This window comes from Apium graveolens, chromosome 11 (genome assembly GCF_009905375.1).
Source record: "Apium graveolens cultivar Ventura chromosome 11, ASM990537v1, whole genome shotgun sequence".
Classification (NCBI taxonomy): Eukaryota; Viridiplantae; Streptophyta; class Magnoliopsida; order Apiales; family Apiaceae; genus Apium; species Apium graveolens.
Window position 1 is genome coordinate 50179004 of NC_133657.1, and position 11244 is coordinate 50190247.

Sequence of the window (11244 nt, forward strand, 5' to 3'; positions counted from 1 at the left end):
TAAATTGAGATGTAAAAGCTTTTAGTGGCAATTCTAACTTTCATCTACTGATGCCTTGGTTACCAGACAAGTTTCTGGTCTATCAGTATTTGCATAAAGTTTGGATTCATAAATGTTTCCATGTCTATTAGTGTAACACCCTCCAAAACCGGGATATAGAACACTAACTACTCACTAAACTTGTACAAACAAGATATAAAGAAAATAATTACCCCGAACAACTACTACTCAGGATCTTTTCAAGGTTAAGGATTGAAAACAAAAACGACAAACCAACTTTATTACAAACCATTCTAAACAAACTGTCTCAAGAACTCTCTTTATTACAAAATATTATTCTATTCACATTTTTAAACTAAACATCTTTTATTCAAACTATCATTATCATTGATCCTGTTACACCTGATTTGGAAACTCAAAGCTCTCTTCTGGGATAGGGACAAACACTCTTGGAATTAGAGGGTCCCGCAGCTTGACCCGCTTCTTGACTATTCGAGTTCTGATAGGTTTCATTCTCAGACTTAACTGAAAAAAAAGGTGAACAACAATAATAGGGGTGAGCCAAAATTGCTCAAAAAGCCTGCAACAATGTATATATATAGTGTAAAGAAAGAAGAATAAACGAACGGGTAATCTGATGATTTGAACAACCATTTGTTTTTGTAACGAATAATGTAATAACCCCAAAAATTTTGGACTTTTTGTAAACCTTATGAATAGTGATTTTGCTGATTATGCTGAATAAGAAAACTTTTCATGCCACACAATGTAGCAGTTCTTTTATTGATATTCTAAGGTCTTATTAGTACTCTATATGGTATATAAGTGTATGTAAAGATCGTCAGAATCCAAATCCGAACACTTTGATTTTTCCCGAAAATCCACCAGATACCGAAAGAATTGAGTATAAGGTAACATGATAAAAAGGATTTAAATTCAAGGATTTTTAGAGATGATCATAAAAGGAATATAAAATATTGAGAAAGTTTTAGGGGAACCTAAGTAATAAGATCCCAGGTATGATCCCTCAAACGATAAACGAAAATGAAAGTTAAGCGAACCGTATAACAGATAAGCGGTCATTAGCCAAGTAATTAGGGGTTAATCAAAGAGGTTAGTGGATGATGATGTCATCACCCCAACAAGAAGAAGACAAGTGTAAGAGGATGACATGAGAAAGATGACATAGGCATGGTGACATAAGCATGACAAATGGAGGGATTGGTTGGTTGATTGTGAGCCACACAATTTTTACCATGGTAACAATCTAATTAACAACAAAAGGAAGTAACCAAGCTAAACACCACACAAATCATTTAATCAAACTAGAAACATTTTTACTTCACTTTTTCTTCCCTTGCTCTCGGCCAAAACCAGAGCAGCAACTTAAAACTACCATATCTCCTTCAAAACCTAACTTTGTGTTCTTGATTTCTTTGGAAAGATCAAGCTTGTAGGAGGTTAGATTAAGGCTCCCTAAGGCTTCCTAGCAACTTAACACCTACCAAGGAAGGTATCAACTTCAAACCCTAGCTTTGATTTTATGATTCCATTAAGTTTTATTGAAGCATTGTTAGTATTAAGGCTTGATCTTTGATTATAAGTAGTTTTGGTGGATTTGTATTGGTTTTGAATATTGGGTCTTTGATTGGTTGGATAAATTGGTAAAACTTGGAGTTGGGGACTGAGTTTGTAGTATGATGGTTGAATATTGTTGTATTGGTGGTTGTGAGTGAATTGATGATAATTTAGAGTGTTAATTAAATTGGAAATCGCGTAAACATAAACGTCATAATGCCCGATTTTCCTTAACTGTTCTGTTCTTAACTTTAGGACCCGTGACTCACTGAAAGATTCTAACCTTTGCCATGTTTAGATAGTTCATGTTACGAGCTTCGTTTTGATATGTGGTTCGCTTGAATCTGATGTACGGTTTAGGAGAAACGACTGTTTTAAGTAACGGCATTTCGCGAACGAACCATTACCCCTCGTCTTACTTTGAAACCTTGGTTAAAGCCCTTAAATGACTAATTAGAGTATGAAACAATTATGTAAAGTGGATTAGGAAGTTTTTAGAGTAATCGTGAAAGAATCGCCTTAAAATTGGTTAATTTATTAAAAATGGTGGAGCCAAGGGTACTCGAACGACTTATGTGATTCGTTTACCGTAGAAGTGACCATAAGCAAACGTTAGGGTTCAATTGGTTAAAGTCTAGTTTCTTAAGCGACCGTGGTTTAATTCCGACTTATGTTGTTGTTCATAGGTTATCGGACCCACTCTAAGCTTAAGTCTAACCGGGAACACTCAGGCAAGTTTTCTACCCGTTATACTGTTGTTGTGATGTAAATATATGTATATGCATTATCTTGTAATAAGTGCATGATTGTTATTAGCAAATTTTGTGATATATTGGAGCATGCTGATATGGTATATATGCATGTCTGTTTCGTAATCTTGATATCTAATTGTTGATTCAAATGCTTATAAGTTGCATAATACCTATGCTAGAGATAAGCAGTAGTTGCGTATACCCTTAGTATAGGGAACCCAAAGGTGAACATTTTCTAAACCGGGAGTCGATGTTCCCTAGTATAATATATATATATATATATATTTATATATATATATAGATATAGTTTTCAAAACTATTAATCGAATAAGGTTTATTCGATAACTTTATTTTATTTAATGAATATTATTTTGAATATTCATTCGAGGACTTATGACTCCGCTTATTTTATTAAATGAATATTATTTTGAATATTTATTCGAGGACTTATGACTCCGCTTCTTTTATTAAATAATATTCTTTATTTTATTAAAGAATAATGTTTCGATAATCAAACTTATTTTCGATTATTCAAATAAAGATTGTACTTTCGTATAAGTATATCTTTGGTTATTTATTATTCATTTCAAGTATAAGTTTTAAAACTTCTACTTCAATTATTTTTATAAGGATTATCCTTGTGGAATAATATTTAAATAATAATATTCAGATATTTTCTAATATATCGAGACTGATTTATTTCATTAAATCAGCATTACTCCAAACATTCTTAAAAATGTTTTTGAGTCTTCTAAATAATTTTAAAAGTTAGAGCGGATCCCAAAACTCGTTTTCAAATTTAAGATCTTCCTTTCGAAGGGGATTTAAATACTCGCTTTTAAATTAAGGGATCCGGCTTTGTGGTGTATTTTATATTCGCAACGAGGTTGCTCTTTTGATAAATGAATTGATTACTTACCGAACGTTCGGGAAGTAAGTCCATCTAATTGAGTCGGCATAAGCGACAGGCCGGGGTACGGTCTATCAAAGTGTAAGTGGCTGGGTGGCAGCCCATCAACGCGTAAGAGGCCGGGTGGCGGTCCAGCACAAGGTCCTAATGAGGCCAGGGTGATGACCGGTGGGGGATTCATCCATCTACTAGTAGAAAAGGTTACTTATTGGTATCTTTGCCTGATCAGCAAGATATCAGGTTTAAGCCAAAATTCTTTTCTTTCCAAATTCATTGGATATTGCAACTCTGTTCATACTTTACATGACAGAGGTTTTCAGGAAATGTATGAGAGATATATATGGATATATATCGGGACTTAATAAAGTATCTCGTAACTTCATTTCATTCAATAATATTTCAAAGATTGAATCTATTCAAGTCTTATCTTGTAGTCTCATCTGTGTGATGAACTTTTGAAACTAATTATAACTTGAACGTTGGTAGTTCAAGTAGTATTCGGAAAAGATATAAGTATATTGGAGTATCTTGTAACTTCTTCTTTTCAACTTATATCTAGTACATGATTATCTTATGCATGACAAAGATTTTCAGAAAAACGTTAAGACAAGGTTAGATATATGAGATCACCTTGCAACGATATTTTATACAGTTATAAACTGGAACTCTGTGTATATTATACATGTCAGAGGATTTCAAAGATTTGAGAAGTATATATGTATATATATATATACTGAATATTTTGTGACTTCGTCGCATTAAAATAACAAACTTGGTTCATTTCTTCTTGACCAAGACTTTCATGAGTACTATGAGAATGCTCATATATTGTTAATTATAATACATATTATTTCGGTGGGCTTGTTGCTCACCCTTGCTTTCTTCTTTCATCACACAACAACAGATAGACAAGATGAACAGGATCAAGCTCCCAATTCGTGAGCGGTTAGGAAATATTCTGCAGTTTCCTGTAGGCGTTGATGTCATTGTAGGTGAGTAGAACTACCAATAGGCTAGGCTTTCAACTTTTGTTGTACCAGACTTATGTATATTTATGAATTGTAATAATGGCAAAGAATATGAAAATTTATTCAGAAACCCTTTTGAGGTGTAATGACTTATAATTGTGGAATAAAATAACTTGTGTTATTTTTGGTATTCATCTCTGAGACTATAACTTGTGGTGTGTGTGTGTATATTGTGGGGTCACGGTACGCAGTGGTTGGTTCTTTATTAAGATTAAGAGTTGTTAAGGGAATTCGAACTCGTGACAACCCGGATCCCCGACCCCGGATTTGGGGGTGTTACAGAAATGGTATCAGAGCTAAGCGTTATAAACCTCAGAGATGATATGGCGTTAAAATAATAAGTTCACTAAGATAATAAGAACTCTTGCCAAGTTCATAGTCGGACTACCTAACGTAGTACTGACAGTTAAAACCCTTATGGGAACCCTTATAAATATCGTGATAGAAGTTATCGTATATGGTAGCGGGACTCCGAACCCTGAGGTTGAGGAGCAACAACGTGATGATGTTTTATTACTTATTGGAGATCAGATTATGGATCCGATAGAGTGTCCTAACGAGGGACCGGATGATGTTCATATTGAGGATGTAGCGGTTGAGGATGTTGTCCTAGAAGGGATTGTTGCTGAGGAGGATCCCGTGGGGGATCCTGACAAGAATGAATAAAGGACTACTGAGGAATTGATAACCATGGTTAGGGAAACTACCAGAGGTAGGATTGGTCGGTCACTACCGGAGGTTCGTTCAAGTTCGTAAAGATAGTAGCCCCTTTAACGCGGCTTACTCATAAGACTGAGAAGTTCGAATGGACAGAGAAATGCGAGAACAGCTTTCAAAAATTGAAGCAAAGGTTGGTGACAGCTCCTATGTTGGCATTTCCGGATGGAAAAGGAGATTTTGTGATTTGTAGTGACGCTTCACATAAGGAATTAGGGTGCTTCTTATACAGCACAACAAGGTAATCGCGGACAATTAAGGGAATATAAAATTCGATATCCCCACCCATGAACTTCGGCTCGTGGCAATATTTTTGCCCTAAAGATTGGAGGCACTACTTGTATGGAGAGAAGTGCAAGATTTACACAAGCCATAAGTGCTCTAGTGCATTTTCACGCAGAAAGAGCTCAACATGCGCCAGAGGAGGTGGTTAGAGCTAATCAAGGATTACGATTATGAGATTCTTTATCATCCAGGTAAAGCCAAAATGGTGGCTAATGCCCTTAGTATAAAGGAGAGACTCAAGATGAAAATGTCTTTGGAAGAGTTGATAAGAGATTTTGAGAAAATGGAAATAGAAGTGAAGGTAACCGGAGCCGGTACCGAAACACTGTTTGAGATTGCAATACAGCCCGAATTATCGAAAAAGATCATATTGTGCCAAGAAAAAGTGATGAATGAAGGCAGAGAGTCAATGACTGGAGAAGAGATTAACACCAAGAAAGATGATAAGGGAATAACGAGGTATTCCTACAGAATTTGGGTTCCAAACGTTTAAGAGCTTAAGGACTGGATCTTAGATGAAATCCATAGCTCGAGGAATAAGATTTAGGGCAAACCCCGAATGTGATAGTCAGGGAGGTTGCCATTAAGAAAGAAGGAGCCCATAACATAATGAAGTGGAAAACAAGGATTTTAACGTATAAGATAACCCCAAGTATGGGAGAAGGATGAAACATTTCATACTAAGGAAACAGAAAGTCGAGTAAGGAAAGGAGACCCGAGACGGTACTCCTATACGGCAATTCATGGACCTGTCTAAAGAGAACTTACACTATTATCCCCAACCACCATCCTGAGGAGACAGTGCGGTGGGAAATTCTTTCAGGACCTTTAAGTCGCTAAGCTCTCAGAGTTCCAAGGAACAAGCGAACCCAGTAGAGGTGAGAGCCCGGCTAAAGGAAATATAGGAATCATTTGAGATTCTAAATGATGGACGAATCACAAAAGACTGTTTTTGTCACTTACCCTCCTAAGAGAGAGGCCACCCGCTGGTGAAAGACCAAGAAAGGCACGGAGCCAGAGGTTAGAATAAACTGATTAAAGTTCAGTCAATTGTTTTCGGGAAAGTAATTCCCAAGGTTATGGAGATAGTGTAAAAGCTTTAGAGCCAGAACAAAGGCGGACGAGTATGATGAATTATGAAGCTAAGTTGTAAAAGTTGTCAAGATCCATTCTGATGACAAGAATCCCAGAACGACATGATGTTTGAAGTCAATGAGTAGTGGGTTCATGAAATGATTGTAATAGAAAAGAAAATAAAAAAAAGAAACTGAAGTGGAAAGGAAAATAAAGACAATAGAGTTTGAGGAATGATAAGGGAGTTGGGTATGAGGAAACCCTAAAGACTCGTAGCAATAGAAATAGAAAAGTATGTAATCGTCAGGATGAGGGTGATTCACCATGAGTTAAAGTTGATGGTTGAAGGCATAAGAGATACATATAGTTTATCCCCTGTAAGTTGGGAGGATTCGAGGAAACTTGAGATAGTTTGAAGGATAAATAATGAGACGCGGATAGACTGAGGAGACAAGAAAGTAAGAAATTAGTAAAATTGAATGAAGGAAGTGAACTTCACGAATGTGAAGTGTAAGACCGGGGGCATGATACCCAGAAAGGGAGACATCGGGTATGAAAGATATCCCAACATTGAGATGACTGTTGAGATAAACAACAAAAGTAAATGAGGAATTATTAAGAATAAGTTCACGTTGAACATGACCAATATGTTTCAGAACATCCCTGTTGTCATTACCAAATTAGGAAAGAAAAGCGGGTAACCATTGTTATCTTTTGAAGGCCATAAGGGTTGACCTCAGTTTGAATAAGGATGCTATTGTGAAATTTGTATAAACTATCGAGGTGGGAATGATTGAATAAGATAATCTATTAAAGATATATGACTTGATTTATGCATGGAAGGATGCAAGTACCTTTTTAAAGGTGGAATTAAGGATATAACTTTGATAACTTAAGATGAACCCTAGAGGAATGCATAAAGGTTGGCATTTCACCCTTAATAGGGACAGTATGAGTTTTGACAGTATGAATTGGAAAGGATTAAGGTAACAACAACCTTTAAGGATCAGTGGAGAAATTTTTCAGAAGTGTATAAATAATGGTTCTAGTCTTAGTAAATGATATTTTGATATGCCTGTATTTAGGGAATACAGGAGGAATGATTTAAGGATAACTTTGGAGGTTTTATAAGGAGAAAGGTAATATTCAAAGTTCTCAAGAATAGAAATTTGATAAAGGAAAAATAGCGTAATTATAATAATGCCAGGTGGGCACGTGTTAAACCATAAGAAGTATAGATTGAACCAATGAAGGTCAGAATTGTTAAAGCAAGAAGGGCCCAAGATAAAAGGCGTCCTAAGTACGATCGAGAGTCAACCATGATAATGTTTATATTTAAAGACTAAGGCAGTGACTTATGGAAAAATGGTGATTTTTTTTATCACAAGGACTTAAGAAAAGCATTTTCACATAAGCAGTGATTTGAAATGAGGTAGAAAAATTTAGTGAAGGTGGTTAAAATGACATTGATTGTAAGGAAATATTACTATCAGGAAAGGCCAAAGAGGTGGCCGACAATTTAAGTGTAAGAAGACAATTATCAGCGCTCGTGCCAGAGGAATACAGTGATAATGGTTAAAGCCGTGAAGATTGTATTATGGTTTGAAAGATTGACATTCCTTCTGATGATTGTGCGATACTCAACCGTGATAGTAGTTTGGTAAAGATTTAATTTATGAAATCGCCGTGAGCGGGCTATCTATCTTATAAGTTTATATCTTGAGATAAGCCAGGACCATGTTACGAAAGGACTAAATGAACCTTTGAGCTTCATGTCTCCTAATAAAGACATATGGTTAATAATGGTGTTAACCTGCTATCGTTGCTTTCATTGAAACTCTTCTGCAATTTTAGCTGCTTCATGTCATGTATGTACGTCAGGATCAGGAGTGTTCTTCATGGATCATGAATGGTGATTATGTTACCTCCTTAGAAGGATTCGATACGATATGTATGGACTCTGGATGGTTAGCTATTAAGATTTCATGGAAAACAAATGACTACAGTAGGTCAACGGTGGACCATAGTAATGCAGGAATGATTCTACGAGTAATGAGCCGATTATTTACAACCATGAGAGTTGTATTGGAATGGAGGTTGAGATTGAGTACCACTAATCGGGTCATGGTGGTGTATAAGTTATCATTGATAGACTAATTAAGTAGATTATCTACCTATTGAATACTTATTCCTTCTTATCAATAGAGAGTCGTATTACTATACGAGGAAGGTTGCGGTGCAAGCATAGAATTCTAGTAACGATGACGTCTAGAATGAAATCCCAGATTCGATTTTCGATGTCGAGGGAGTTTCAAAGGTGATTATTTATAAGCTCGAGCAAGAGCATGGGTCCATAGAATGATGGACGGAATAGTAAATATTCAGACACGTGAAATACGATGCTATAATACTTGATGTTGATATATATATGTATATGTTTTGTTCTCCTGTGACAAACCTCTATAGTTCAGAGGTAGATTCTAAGCCAGATATTTTGTGGCAGTATATTTTATATATATACAATTCTCTTCAATTTGTTTTTTCTCTCCTTTTCATTTCATATAAGCTGAGAAGAACAACCCTTCTAGAAGGGGAGGTATTGCCGAATGACTATCTATCTGTGTGATAGAAGCCTAGTAGGATACCATCTATTGTTTAATTGCTTGTCAAGTTCTAAAGGCTGGCCACCTTCTGTACTAACTATGCAATGTAACAAGTGTTCATGATCATAGTGATCTCTCATTAAATTATTTTACTTCTATATGAAGGACCAAGCTTTCGAAGATGGAGGCAGCTAGAGATGAAGTGGTACCAAGTATGGTGGTATTCCGATTCTAACGCGTTCATGATATTAAGGTTGACGCGATTATTAAAAGGTTATAGTACGCTAACGAGCAAAAGTGTAATTAGTATATAATTTGGTACGGAAGATAGTAACGATTACGAACTGGAAAATAGTGGGTATTGAGAAGCAAAAGCTGTAGATCTAGATGAGATAATGAGAGTCTGTACAATAGACTTGAAATAAATTTGGAATGATCACTTAACGCGGATTGAGTTTTCTTACGATAATCGATCGTATGTCAGTATCGAGGTATCGCCTTATGAGATCCTTGAGGGAAGACAATGTCGATCTCCCTTATGTTAAGATGAAGTCGTAGAGCGCAAGATGCTCGGACCCGCAATAGTCCAAAGGACCAAGGATATAATAGATCTAATCAGAGGACGGCTGGTAGTAGCCCAAGATGGACATAAGAAGTATGTTGATTTGACACGAAAGGACAAAGAATAGGAAGTAGGGGACCTAGTCTTGTTATAGGTATTCCCTTGGAAAGGATGGATGTGGTTCGGAAAGAAAGGAAAGCTAAGCCCACGAATTGTTGGACCCTTGGATATATTAAGTCGTATTGGGAAGTTAACATATGAGCTAGCCTTACCCCGAACCTTAGCAAGTTCATAACGTGTTCCATGTATCAATGTTAAGAAAGTGTAATCCGGATGCCAGACAAATAGGGGCATATGAGCGCATAGACATGCAACCAGACGTAACCTATATGGAGAAACCAGGAAGGGTTATAGATCAAAAATGGACAAGTGCTTAGAAGAAGGGTTATCATGCTAGTCAGGGTTTGTGGCAGAACCACAATGTGGGAAAATTGATTTGAGAGTTAGAAAGTGCAATGCTAAGAAAGTATCCCTATTCATTTTCTATCTGATTCCGGGACGGAATCCTTTTAAGGAGGGGAGACTGTAATAACCCCAAAAATTTTGGACTTTTTGTAAACCTTATGAATAGTAATTTTGTTGATTATGCTGAATAAGAAAACTTTTCATGCCACACAATGTAGTAGTTCTTTTATTGATATTCTGAGGTGTTATTAGTACTTTATATGGTATATAAGTGTATGTAAAGATCGTCAGAATCCAAATCCGAACACTTTGATTTTTCCCAAAAATCCACTAGATACCGAAAGAATTGAGTATAAGGTAACATGATAAAACGGATTTAAATTCAAGGATTTTTAGAGAGGATCATAAAAGGAATATAAAATATTGAGAAAGGTTTAGGGGAACCTAAGTAATAAGATCCCAGGTATGATCCCTCAAACGATAAACGAGAACGAAAGTTAAGCGAACCGTATAACAGATAAGCGGTCATTAGCCAAGTAATTAGGGGTTAATCAAAGAGGTTAGTGGATGATGATGTCATCACCCCAACAAGAAGAAGACAAGTGTAAGAGGATGACATGAGAAAGATGACATAGGCATGGTGACATAAGCATGACAAATGGAGGGATTAGTTGGTTGATTGTGAGCCACACAATTTTTACCATGGTAACAATCTAATTAACAACAAAAGGAAGTAACCAAGCTAAACACCACACAAATCATTTAATCAAACTAGAAACATTTTTACTTCACTTTTTCTTTCCTTGCTCTTGGCCAAAACCAGAGCAGCAACTTAAAACTACCATATCTCCTTCAAAACCTAACTTTGTGTTCTTGATTTCTTTGGAAAGATCAAGCTTGTAGGAGGTTAGATTAAGGCTCCCTAAGGCTTTCAAGCAACTTAACACCTACCAAGGAAGGTATCAAATTCAAACCCTAGCTTTGATTTTATGATTCCATTAAGTTTTATTGAAGCATTGTTAGTATTAAGGCAAGATCTTTGATTATAAGTAGTTTTGGTAGATTTGTATTGGTTTTGAATATTGGGTCTTTGATTGGTTGGATAAATTGGTAAAACTTGGAGTTGGGGACTGAGTTTGTAGTATGATGGTTGAATAGAGTTGTATTGGTGGTTGTGAGTGAATTGATGATAATTTAGAGTGTTAATTAAATTGGAAATCGCGTAAACATAAACGTCATAATGCCCGAGTTTCCTTAACTGTTCTGTTCT